Consider the following 13,060-nt stretch of genomic DNA (forward strand, 5'->3'; position numbering starts at 1 on the left):
ATCCTGCTGGATCTGCTTCCTAGATGACAAAGATGACGCATCCAAGGGTCTCTTATTACTTTTTCTCTTTTAGTTCAAACTCATTGTGCTTCCTTCAGAATATTTCTCTTAAGAACTATGTGGGTTTTCTAAAAATATGACTGGAGGTTCACTTCATTAGGCAATACACCACCACACATCTGTTTGAGATAAGAACTTCTCTATCTGGGGCTCCTTGCGAGGATGCTGCAGGACAACATCCTTAAGACTCTCAGAAGCTCTGTTACTTAATAGACAGGATCTGTTAAGTACACTTTATTTTATTTTATTTATTTATTTTTTTTTTGGGGTCTTTTTGCTATTTCTTGGGCCGCTCCCGTGGCACATGGAGGTTCCCAGGCTAGGGGTCGAATCGGAGCTGTAGCCACTGGCCTACGCCAGAGCCACAGCAACGTGTGATCCGAGCCGCGCCTGCAACCTACACCACAGCTCACGGCAACGCCGGATCACTAACCCACTCAGCAAGGGCAGAGACGGAACCTGCAACCTCATGGTTCCTAGTCGGATTCGTTAACCACTGTGCCACGACGGGAACTCCCTGTTAAGTGCACTTTAAAATCTTCAGAGGGGCGTTCCTGTCCTGGCTCAGAAGAAACAAATCTGACTAGCATCCAGGAGGACACAGTTTCAATCCCTGGCCTTGCTCAGTGGGTTAAGGATCTGGCGTTGCCATGAGTTGTGGTTTAGGTAACAGAAGTTGCTTGGATCTGGTGTTGCTGTGGCTGTGGTGTAAGCCCGCAGCTATAGCTCCAATTGGACCCTTAGCCTGCCTGGGAACCTCCATATGCCTCAGGTTCGGCCCTAAAAAGGGAAAAAAAAAAAAAAAAATCCTTAGAGGGCCTTTTGTCACTTGGAAATGTGTTGTGGAACACTACCTTGACTCTTTCTGAGGTCTTTATAAAGGCTCGCCCACAGACCCACCCTGGATTTTACTTTGGTCTGAGGGCCTGTATTTTTTTTTTTTTTTTCTCACTCCTGAGCCATTCCTGGGCCAGAGATCAAACTGGCATCACGACAGTGGCCTGAGCCTCAGCAGTGGTCCAAGTCATAGTAGTGACAATACCAGGTTCTTAACCCACTGCACCACCAGGAAACTTCTGAGGCCATGTCTTAATTACAGAAAAATTTACCATCTGGAGAAGCTGGAAAGGACAAATTATTGTCAAACCTGGCAAGTTCTGGATGCTTCCTTTTTAGCAGTTCATTAACTCACCTCTTACTTTTTTTTTTTTTGTATTTTTCTAGGGCCGCATCCATGGCATATAGAGGTTCCCAGGCTAAGGGTATAATTGGAGCTGTAGCCGCTGGCCTACGCCAGAACCATAGCAACGCCAGATCCAAGCCACATCTGTGACCTATACCACAGCTCATGGCAACGCCAGATCCTTAACTAACTGAGCAAGGCCAGGGATCGAACCTGCAACCTCATGGTTCCTAGTCAGATTCCTTAACCACTCAGCCATGATGGGAACTCCACTCACCTCTTTCTTTTATATTCTGTCATAGGCAGCAATAAGAATCCAGGTAGCACTGTCAGTACCCTGCTGGGAAATCACTTCAGCTAGATCACTGAATTCAATAGGTACCTTTTTCTTTTTTCACATTATTGCAAGTGTCAGTGCTGCCTCTAGTTTTTAGTAAATATATCTTGCTTTCTTTTAGGCCATCAATAATAGCCTTCACGAGGCCCTTTAGGCTTTCACTAATAGTCTCTCTGGAACCCTTCCCTGGAGCCCTATCTGCCACCTAGTCCTAAAGCCACTGGTGATTCCTGTGCATATGAATTTCTTCACAGGCTGCTTAAGCTTCCTCACAGCATGATATCTGGGTTTCAAAAATGAATGTGCTGGGAGTTCCCGTTGTGGCTCAGTGGTAATGAATCTGACTAGTATCCATGAAGACTCAGGCCTGATCCCTGGCCTTGCTCAGTGGGTTAAGGATCTGGCGTTGCTGTGAGCTGTGATTTAGGTCACAGATGGGGCTCAGATCCTGAATTGCTGTGGCTGTGCTGTAGGTCAGCAGCTGCAGCTGATTCAACCCCCTAGCTGGGGAACTTCCATATGCCTCAGGCATGGCTCTAAAAAAACAAAAAGCAAAAAGCAAAAAAAAGAATGCACCAAGAAAAAACCATCAGAAATACCTGGCATTTTTATGACCTACCTTTTTAAGTCACATGGCATCACTTCAGCTGTACTCCTGGTTGAGGCAGACACAAAAACCATTGGTGCCAGGAAAATGGGTATGGGCTCTATAACCTGATGAGTAATGGCAAGCTTCTAGAAGAGCATGTGAGATGGGAGTTATTTGTTGCAGACATCTTTGGAGAATTACATCTGTCCACAGAGTTTTTTATTCTGTAGCAACAGGAAATGGAACATTGCTGCAAAGACAAAGATTAAGAACTCTTACTAGAAGCCACAGAAAAAAGGCAACCTTCAAGTGAGCAATAGTAAGTCTAACAATTGATTTCTCAACAGTAATAATGGAAACCAGAAACCACTGAAAAACCTTAAAAGTGTTGAGAGAAAACATCTGACAAACTTGGAGCCTATTCTAGCAAAATAGATCCTTAAATATGAAAGTATATATTCTTCATAAAGTTGAGTTAAAATTTTTAATAAAATCACAATAGTCATCTTCAGAAAAATAAAAGTTGTGAGAATTAATAGAGCATACCTGCAATAAAGGAAAACTGCAGTATTTTTCAATCAGAATGAAGATGACTCAGGGTGGAAGCTGGTAAATGGAATGCAATGAAAAAGGTTAAATATGTAAATAAATATAAATATTTGTAAGTAATATAGTGTGGGGCTTAAAATACATAGAAAAGATGTTTGGTATAGCTTCTATCCTCTTTGTCAAGTCTTGTTTTCTGGCCTAGCATGTGATCTATCCTGGAGAACATTTCATATTTATTTATTTATGTCTTTTTTGCCATTTCTTGGGCCACTCGCACGGCATATGGAGGTTCCCAGGCTAGGGGTCAAATTGGAGCTGTAGCCACAGGCCTACGCCAGAGCAACAGCAATGCGGGTTCCGAGCTGCATCTGCAACCTACACCATGGCTCATGGCAACACCAGATCCTTAACCCACTGAGCAAGGGCAGGGATCAAACCCGCAACCTCATGGTTCCTAGGCAAATTCGTTAACCCCTGAGCTATGATGGGAACTCCTTCATGTGCACTTTAAAAGGATTCCTATTCTACTGTTTGGGGATGTAATGTCCCATAGATATCTATTATTTCCAGCTGGTGTATTGTGTCATGTAAGACCACTGTTACCTTATTTCTGGATGATAGGTTCATTAATGTAATTAAGGTGTTAAAGTCCCCTATTATTGTATTATTGCCAATTTTTCTTTTTTTGTCTATTAATAGTTTTGCCTTATAAATTTAGGTGCCCTGTAATGGGTGCATATATGTTAATGAGTATAGTATCCTCTTCTTGTATTGAACTCTTTACCATTATATAATCTCTTTTGTTTGTCTTTTGTTCATAGCCTTTCTTTTAAAGTCTATCACATCTTATATGAATATCACTACCCCCACTTTCTGGTCATTTCTGTTTCCTTGAAATAGCTTTTTCCATTCCTTCACTTTCTGTCTGTGTGTGTCTTTAGCTCTGAAAGTAGTCTTTTGCAGGCAGCACATACATGAGACTTGTTTTTTTTTAATCCAATCCACCACTCTATTGTCTTTTGATAGGAACATTTAATCCATTGACATTTGAAGTAATTATTGACAGGTTTGTACTTATTGCTATTTTGTTTCTTTTTTTATGGTTGTTTTTGTAGTTCTTCTCTGTTCATTTCTCTTTTCCTTTGTAGTTTGATGGTTTTCTATAGAAATATGCTCGTGCTCCTTTCTTTTTTGTTTTTGTGGTACCTATTGTATGTTTTTGACTTGCGGTTACCACAGGGGTCATATATATTGACTTATACCTATATTTACTTGTTATGAACTGGTAGTCACTTAAGTTCAAACATATTCTAAAATATCTACATGCATTTTGTGTTTTTGATGTCATATTTTCATTTTTGTGTTATTCCTTAACTGTTTATTGTACTTTAGTTGCTTTTACAATTTCTGGTCTTTTAATGTTCATATTAGCTTATTTAATTGGTTGATCTTCAGCTCCTATTACATATTTTCTTTTCCTAGTGAGATTTTCTCTTTCCTATATATTCTTTTTCTTTTTTGTTCTTTTTACAGCCACACCTGAGGCATATGGAAGTTCCTAGCTAGGGGTCAAATTGGAGCTGCAGCTAAGGCCTATGCCACAGTCATAGCAATACCAGGTCTGAGCCGCATCTGTGACTTATGCCACACCTTGTGGCAATGCCAGATCCTTAACCCACTGGGAAAGGCCAGGGATCTAACCTGCATCCTCACAGAGACATCAGATCCTTAACCTGCTGAGCTGCAACGGGAACTCTTCTTTTTCCTATATAGTCTTCTTTTTCACTTAGAAAATACTCTCTAATATTTCTTTCTGTGTAAGCCTAGTATTGATGAACTCTTTTAGTTTTTGCTTATGTGAGAAGGTCTTTATTTCTCCTTTAATTGTGATTTATAATCACGCTGGTAGCCTATCCCAGGATGCAGGTTTTTTCCCTTTTAGCACTTTGAATATACACCTGATGTTATCACAAAGATCTCTTTACAAAGCAGTTCTAAGAGGGAAGTTTACAGTGATAAAGGCCTTCCTCAAGAAACAAGAAATATCTCATATAAAGAACCTAACATTAAAGAATTAGAGAAGAAGAACAAACAAAGCCCATAGTCAGCAGGAGGAAGGAAACACTACAGATTGGAGAGGAAATAAATAGAAATCAAAAAAATGATAGAAAAGATCAATGAATCCAAGAACTTTTTTTTTTAAAGATACACTAAAATTGGAAACCTTTAGCCAAGATCATCAAGATGAAAAGAGAGAGGGAGTTCCCATCGTGGCGGGGTGGTTAATGGAGCCAACTGGGAACTGTGAGGTTGTGGGTTCGATCCCTGGCCTTGTTGGGTTGAGGGTCTGGTGTTGCTGTAAGCTATGGTGTGGGTTGCAGACTCGGCTCAGATCCCACGTTGCTGTGGCTCTGGTGTAGGCCGGTGGCTGCAGCTCCGATTGGACCCCTAGCCTAGGAAACTCCATGTGCCACAGGAGCGGCCCTAGAAAAGGCAAAAAAAAAAAAAAAAAAAGATGAAAATAGAGAGGACTCAAAATAAATAATGGAAGAAGAGAAACAGCAACAAATACCACAAAGATACAAAAAATAATTTAAAAAATACTATAGTTATATTCCAACAAATTGAACAACCTAGAAGTAACAGACAAGTGTTTAGGAACATATACTATGCCACGACTGAACCAGGAAGAAAAAGACAACTTGAACAGACCAATCACCACTACTAAAACTTAATTTTTTTTTTGGTCTTTTGTCTTTTTAGGTCTGCACCTGCAGCATACGGAGGTTCCTAGGCTAGGGGTCCTATCGAAGGTGCTGCTGCTGGCCTACGCCAGAGCCACGGCAATGCCAGATCTGAGCCGTGTCTTCAACCTACACCACAGCTCACGGCAATGTCGGATCCTTAACGCACTGAGCAAGGTTAGGAATTGAACCTGCAACCTCATGGTTCCTAGTCAGATTAGTTTCTGCTGAGAATTTTACGACAGGAACTCATAAAATTGAATTTGTAATTAAAAAAAAAAAACCTCACAGCGAACAAAAGTCCAGGACTGGATGGCTTTGCAGAGGAATTCTACCAAACATACAAAGAACAACTAATACCTCTCCTCCAACTATCCCAAAGCACTGAAGAAGACAAAACACTCCAGTTTCATTCTACAAGGCCACCATTACCCTGATACCAAAACCAGATAAAGACAGTACGGAAGTTCCTGTTGTGGTTTAGTGGGTTATGAACTTGACTAGTATCTATGAGTATTTGGGTTCAGTCCTTGGCCTCGCTCAGTGGGTTAAGGATCTGGTGTTTCCATGAGCTGTGGTGTAGTTCATAGACTCTGCTTGGATCTAGCATTGCCATGGTTGTGGCATAGGCTGGCAGCTGCAGCTCTGATTCGACCCCTAGCCTGGGAACTTTCATATGCCGAAGGTGCAGCCATAAAAAACAAAACAAAAGATTGTACAAAAAAGAAAGTTAGGGAATTCCTGTTGTGGCACAGTGGAAATGAATCCAACTGGTATCCATGAGGATGCTGGTTTGATCCCTGGCCTTGCTCAGTGGGTTGGGGATCTGGCATTGCTGTGGCTGTGGTATAGGCTGGCAACTGTAGCTGGGTCCCTAGCCTGGAATCCATGGGCATGGCTGTGGGCATGGCCCTACAAAGAAAAAAGAAGAAAACAAAAGAAAGAAAATTACGGGCCAATAGTTTGAATAAATATACATAAAAAAATCCTCAACAAATATCAGGAAATCAAATCCCCCAATATATAAAAAGTATCATACACCAAATACACCACAAGTGGGATTTATTTATGAGATGCAACGATGGTTCAATATTCAGAAATCAATGTGATACACCATGATAGCAAAAGGAAGGATGAAAATCAAATGCTCATCACAAGAGTTCTCATTGTGGCTCAGTGGTAACAAACCCAATAACCACGAGGATGTGAGTTCAATCCCAGGCCTTGATCAGTGGGTTAAGGATCTGGCGTTGTCATGAACTGTGGTGTAGGTTGCAGACATAGCTTGGATCTCACATTGCTGTGGCTGTGGCCTAGGCCAGTAGCTGTAGCTCTGATTCGACCCCTAGTCTGGAAACTTCTATATGCTGTGGGTGCAGCCCTAAAAAATAAATAAATAAAAATAAAAATAAACAAGAGATGCAGAAAAAGCATTTGATATATTCACCTACATTAATTAAAAACCCTCATCAATGTTGCTATAGAAGGAATATTTCACAACATTAAAAAACTCCATTTGGAGTTCTCGCCGTGGCGCAGTGGTTAACGAATCCGACTAGGAACCATGAGGTTGCGGGTTTGGTCCCTGCCCTTGCTCAGTGGGTTAACGATCTGGCGTTGCTGCGAGCTGTGGTGTAGGTTGCAGACGCGGCTCGGATCCTGCGTTGCTATGGCTCTGGCGTAGGCTGGTGGCTACAGCTCCAATTCGACCCCTAGCCTGGGAACCTCCATATGCCATGGGAGTGGCCCAAGAAATAGCAAAAAGACAAAACAAACAAACAAACAAACAAAACCCCCCAAAACTCTATTTATGACAAACTTGCAGCTGCCATCATATGAAAGCAAAGAAAATCTGAAAGCCTTTCAGGAATATGATAAGAGTGTCCACCCTTACTACTTTTTTTTTCCATCTTTGGCTGCACCTGTGGCATATGAAGTTCCCAGGCCAGAAATGGAACCTGAGCTGCATCTGTGATTCACATCACAGCTGCAACAAAGCTTGAGTCTTAATCCACTGTGTCAGGCCAGGGATTGAACTGGCAACACCACAGAGACCAAGCCATATCATTAACCCAATGCACCACAGTGGGAAATCCCACTATTGCCACTTCTATTTAACATAGTATTAGAAGTCCTAGCCATAGCAATCAAATAAGAAAGAGAAAAGCCATCCAAATGGAAGGGAAGAATTAAAACTATCACTTTTTACAGATGACATGATACCATATACAGAACATCTTAAAATCTCCACCAAAAAACCTGTTAGAATTAAGGAGTTAAGTGAAGTTGCAGGATACAGGAATTAATATACAGAAATCTGTTGCTTTTCTCTACATTAATAATGAACTATCAGAAGGAGAAAGCAAAAAACCTCAATCTAATTTAAAATAACTTCAAAAATAATAAAATACCTATTAATAAACCTAACCAATGAGGTGAAAGACCTATACTCTGAAAACTATAAAATGATAGAAATTCAAGATGATTCAAAGAAACAGAAAAATGTCTCATGTTATTGAATTGAAAGAATTGATTTTGTTAAAATGGCCATACTACCCAAGGCAATCTACACTTTTAATACAATTCCTGTCACCTTACCCATGACATTTTTTACAGAACTAGAAGAAATTTATATGGAAATAAAAAAAGACCCGAATTGCCAAAATAATCTTGAGAAAGAAAAACAAAATTGACAAGACCCATATATATGCTGTCTTCAAGAGACCCACTTCACTTATAGGGACACATACAAATTGAAAGTGAGAGGATGGAACAAAAGGTCACTACATAATGATCAAAGGATCAATCCAAGAAGAAGATATAACAATTTTAAATGTCTACGTACCCAACATAGGTTCACCACAACATATAAGGCAACTGCTAACAACCTTAAAAGGACAAATTGACAATAACACAATAATAGTGGGGGACTTTAACACCCCACATATAGCAAGGGACAGATCATCCAAACAGAAAATCAACAAGAAAACACAGCCCCTGAATGAAGCATTAGATCAGATGGATTTAATAGGTATTTATAGGACATTCCATCCAAAAGAAACAGAATACATATTCCATGCACATGGAACATTCTCTAAGATTGATCACAACCTGGACAACAAATCAAGGCTTGGTAACTTTAAGAAAATTGAAATCATATCAAGCATCTTTTCTGACCACAATGCTATACGATTGGAAATCAACAACAAGAAAAAAACTGCAAAAAACACAAACACGTGGAGACTAAACAGCATGCCACTAAACAACCAATGGATCACTGAAGAAATCAAAGAGGAAATTAAAAAATACCTAGAAGCAAATCACAACAAAGATACAACACTCCAAAACCTACGGGATGCAGCAAAACCCATTCTTTTTTTTCTTTTTTTCTTTTTTTTTTTAAAAGCCATTCTAAGAGGAAAGTTTATAGCAATACAAGCCCACCTCAGAAACAAGAAAAAGCTCAAATAAACAACCTAACTTTACATCTAAAGCAGCTCGAGAGAGAAGAACAGACAAGACCTAAAGTTAGCAGAAGGAAAGGAATCATAAAGATCAGAGCAGAAATCAATGAAATAGAAACAAAGAAAACCATAGAAAAGATCAATGAAATGAAAAGTTGGTTCTTTGAAAAGATCAACAAAATTGATAAACCCCTAGCAAGGCTTATCAAGAAGAAAAGAGAGAGGACTCAAATCAATAAAATTAGAAAAGGAAAAGGAGAAGTAACAACAGACATCACAGAAATACAAAGCGTCATAAGAGACTACTATATGCAACTATGTGCCAACAAAATGGAAAACCTAGAAGAAATGGACAAATTCTTATAAGAAAGATACAATCTTCCAAGACTAAACCAACATGAAATAGAAAAGATGAACAGGCCAGTCACAAGAACTGAAATTGAAATTGTGATTAAAAAACTTCCAACCAACAAAAGTCCAGGACCAGATGGCTTCACAGGCAAATTCCATCAAACATTTAGAGAAGGGCTAACACCTATCCTTCTGAAACTACTCCAAAAAAATCACAGAGGAAGGGATACTCCCAAACTCATCCTATGAGGCCACCATTACCCTGATACCAAAACCAGACAAAGATACCACAAAAAAGAAAACTACAGGCCAGTTTCACTGATGAACATAGATGCAAAAATCCTCAACAAAATACCAGCAAACTGCATCCAACAATACATTAAAAGGATTGTACATCATGATCAAGTGGGATTTATCCCAGGGATGCAAGGATTCTTCAATATCCACAAATCAATCACATTAACAACCTGAAGAATAAAAATCATATGAAACTTTTGATAGATGCAGAAAAAGCCTTTGACAAAATCCAACACCCATTTCTGATAAAAACCCTTCAGAAAGTGGGCACAGAGGGAACCCACCTCAACATGATAAAGGCCATATATGACAAACCCACAGTGAACATCATTCTCAATGGTGAAAAGCTGAAAGAATTCCCGCTGAGATCAGGAACAAGACAAGGATGTCTGCGCTCACCACTACACTTCAACATAGTTTTGGAAGTCCTAGCCACAGCAATCAGAGAAGTAAAAGAGATAAAAGGAATCCAAGTTGGAAAGGAAGAAGTAAAACAATCACTATTTGTAAATGACATGATACTACACCTAGAGAATCCTAAAGACGCTACCAGGAAACTGTTAGAGCTCATCCACGAATTTGGCAAAGTCACAGGATACAAAATTAATGCACAGAAATCAATGGCATTTCTATATACTAACAATGAAAGAGCAGAAAGAGAAATTAGGGAAGCAATCCCATTTATCATAGCATCCAAAAGAATAAAATACCTAGGAGTAAGCCTACCTAAAGAGACAAAAGACCTGTACTCTGAAAACTATAAGACACTGATGAAAGAAATCAAAGATGACACAAACAGATGGAAAGACATTCCAGGCTCTTGGATTGGAAGAGTTAATATGATCAAAATGACTATACTACCTACGGCAATCTACAGATTCAATGCAATCCCTACCAAATTACCAAGGACATTTTACACAGAACTTGAAGAAACTATTTTAAACTTTGTTTGGAAGCACAAAAGACCCAGAAGATATCCTGAAAAAGAAAAATGGAGCTGGAGGAATCAGGCTCCCTGACTTCAGACTCTACTACAAAGCAACAATCATCAAAACTGTATGGTACTGGCACAAAGACAGACATATAGATCAGTGGAACAGGATAGAAAGCCCAGAATTAAGCCCACGCACCTACAGCCAACTAATCTATGACAAAGGAGGCAAGAATACACAATGGAGACAAGACAGTCCTTCAATAAGTAGTGCTGCAAAAACTGGACAGCCACATGGAAAAGAATGAAATTAGAACACTGCTAACACCATACACAAAAATAAACTCAAAATGGATCAAATACCTATATATAAGACCAGAGACTATAAAGCTCTTAGCAGAAAACAGGCCAAACACTCTCTGACATAAACGAAAGCAACATCTTCGCAGATCCACCACTTAGAGTAATGACAGTAAAAACAAAAATAAACAAATGGGACCTAATCAAACTGAAAAGTTCCTGCACAGCAAAGGAAACCCTAAACAAAACAAAAAGACAACACACAGAATGGGAGAAAATCTTTGCAAATGAACCCACTGACAAGGGATTAATCTCCAAAATTTATAAACACCTCCTACAGCTCAATACCAAAAAAACAAACAACCCCATCAAAAAATGGGCAGAAGATCCAAACAGGCAGTTCTCCAAAGAAGACAGACAGATGGCCAAAAAAACCCATGAAAACATGTTCAACATCACTCATCATTAGAGAAATGCAAATCAAAACCACAATGAGGGACCACCTTACACCAGCCAGAATGGCCATCATCAAAAAGTCTACAAACAGTAAGTGCTGGAGAGGGTGTGGAGAAAAAGGAACCCTCTTACCTTGTTGGTGGAACTGTCAATTGGTGCAACCACTGTGGAAAGCAGTATGGAGATTCCTCAGAAAACTAAACATAGAACTACCATTTGATCCAGCAATCCCACTCCTGGGCATCTATCCAGAGAAAACCAGGACTTGCAAAGACACATGTACTCCGATGTTCATTGCAGCACTATCTGTAATAGCCAAGACATGGAAACAACCCAAATGTCCATTGACAGAGGAGTGGCTCAAGAAGAGGTGGTACATATACACAATGGAATATTACTCAGCCATTAAAAGGAATGAAATAACAGCATTTTTAGCAACATGGATGGACCTAGAAATTAGCATGCCAAGTGAAGTCAGTCAGACAATGAGACACCAACATCAAATGCTTTCACTGACATGTGGAATCTTAAAAAAGGACACGATGAACTTCTTGGCAGAACAGATACTGACTCACAGACTTTTAAAAACTTATGGTTTCCAAAGGAGACAGGTTGGGGGTGGTGGGATGCACTGGGGTTGTGGGATGGAAATGCTATAAAATTGGGTTGTGATGATCACTGTACAACTATAAATGTAATAAATTCATTGAGTAATAAAAAATAAAATAGAAAAATAAATTAATTAATTAATGGGAAAATATATATATATACCTCTTGGGGGCATCCCTTCTCTGTAATTCAGAGAGTTCAGACAGCCTGCTGTTTGAGCTTACTGACAAGAATATTGTATCTTCCATACTTGTTGAGAGATTCATCTGGAAGAGTTTCTAGGAATTTGACACAGATTTCTTGCCTCCCTCTTCATTTTGGAAACTTCTATTTGTCCTCTATTTTAGTACCTGTTACTTTCTCAATATCAACAAAATTTCTACTAGGAATGTGTGTGGTTTTACCTTATCTCACCTGTGTAGGGCAGACAAAACTTTATCTCTACCCTTTTAGAGTTTCTGGGTGGGCTTTATAGTAAAACTGCCATAAGAGAGATTAACAAGAGAGAAGCATACCAAGTTTATTTTTACATGTACATTGAAGTCTCAATAAGAAAAAAGACCCAAAGTGGAAAAACCTAAGCACTAGACTGAACAGAGTAGAATACTAGATTGAACAGCGTAGAAACTGTGGAAATGTAAAATATGTAGAGAGACTAAAGGAAGCAAAATTACTGTGACCAGGTCATGTACAGGATTCTCTCAGCCTTGAGTCCTACTTCTGGTGATAAGACTGAACTTTCCTGCAGATATAGGAAGGGCACTTCTTACATGGGATTTTGGTCTTCTGCTTTCAAGGAGAAAAAGAGATGAATGCCCTTCTGGCACCTGCCTTTTTCCGAGTGCCTTTAGCTCAAAATAACCAACATGCCAAAGTGATATATCTTGGTGTGTCATCCCCTGAACCCTTCACCACAGTGACTTGACTTTGAGAAATGAAGATAAACTGAGGGAGAACTTTCATCTTGTGAAATACTGTTATGTGCTTAATTTCTTCTTGTTTCCTAACATGTTTTTTCTAATATGAAGTTTTGAGTTAAAATCTAAAGCACAAGAGTCTTCTAAAAACAACTTCCATATTCCCCATTGTGGCTCAGCAGTTGACGAACCCAAGTAGTATCTATGAGGACACATGTTCGATCCCTGGCCTCACTCAGTGGGTTAAGGATCTGGCGTTGCCGTGAGCTGCCG

General features: G+C 39.5%; 1 long non-coding RNA gene across 5 annotated transcripts in view; it reads right to left on the minus strand.

The window, feature by feature from the left end:
- The window catches only part of LOC125135273 (uncharacterized), a 74,054-nt gene that overhangs the window by 6,768 nt on the left and 54,226 nt on the right, over positions 1 to 13,060 (minus strand). For all 5 annotated transcript variants that reach the window (XR_007136939.1, XR_007136936.1, XR_007136937.1 and 2 more), the window contains exons 2-3: positions 2,716 to 2,775; positions 2,200 to 2,419 (exon numbers count right to left, since the gene is read on the minus strand). This is a non-coding gene — a long non-coding RNA (uncharacterized LOC125135273). The remainder of the gene's footprint in view (positions 1 to 2,199; positions 2,420 to 2,715; positions 2,776 to 13,060) is intronic.

This window comes from Phacochoerus africanus, chromosome 9, assembly GCF_016906955.1.
Source record: "Phacochoerus africanus isolate WHEZ1 chromosome 9, ROS_Pafr_v1, whole genome shotgun sequence".
NCBI lineage: Eukaryota > Metazoa > Chordata > Mammalia > Artiodactyla > Suidae > Phacochoerus > Phacochoerus africanus.